Raw genomic sequence first — 750 nt, forward strand, 5'->3', positions numbered from 1 at the left:
GCTGTAGAAGCAAAAAAGGACTTGCATCACTGCAAAGAAACACTGAGCACAACACAGCTTTAGGTTGCAAAGTGACGCAACTAAGAAAACACACTGCTTTTTCTCTTGTCTGAGGGGAGGCCCTCTTCTTGTTACCAAAAATAGTACAACATTGTGCTTTGCTGGTGGGTGGGTGCGTGGGCGTGCAGTGGAGTGTGCATGTGTCAGGGGAGAGATTGGTCATCTTTTAGTGGATCCATCTACCTGTGTAAAAATGTCCTTTGGGAATTGGGGCTTTTTTCCCTTTGCATATGTCAAGTGACAGCAAAAGGAGAAAGTCGTTCTTGGTTGGGAGCAGAAAGGGAGCGACATGGTCCAAAGCATCACTGCAAAAGAAACAAAACAGTTGGCTTATGTGTGGCCTTTTGCTTTCATTACACAAGGCTGGGTCACTGCAAGACAAACAGGCACACATGGAACCTGTTACCGAAAATGCCTACAACTGTCATTTGAGGAAGAAAATGCTCTTTTGCTCTCAGACAAAGCACCCAGCCAGATGCTTGTGTATCTTCCTTGCATCTTTGCATTTTTGCTGCACATCAGCCAGGCTTTGAAGTAAACCATGTTACACATTATTTTGAAAACTAGTTTATTTGCAGCCGTAGTGTGTCATCATTAGAAAGAGATAAAGGAGTAGGGCTTAATCTATGTAAAGCTGCAACCTTGGCTTCACCCTGGGAGTGGGCATATGAATATATGAATGTCCCCCTG

Source organism: Rhineura floridana, chromosome 7, assembly GCF_030035675.1.
Source record: "Rhineura floridana isolate rRhiFlo1 chromosome 7, rRhiFlo1.hap2, whole genome shotgun sequence".
Classification (NCBI taxonomy): Eukaryota; Metazoa; Chordata; class Lepidosauria; order Squamata; family Rhineuridae; genus Rhineura; species Rhineura floridana.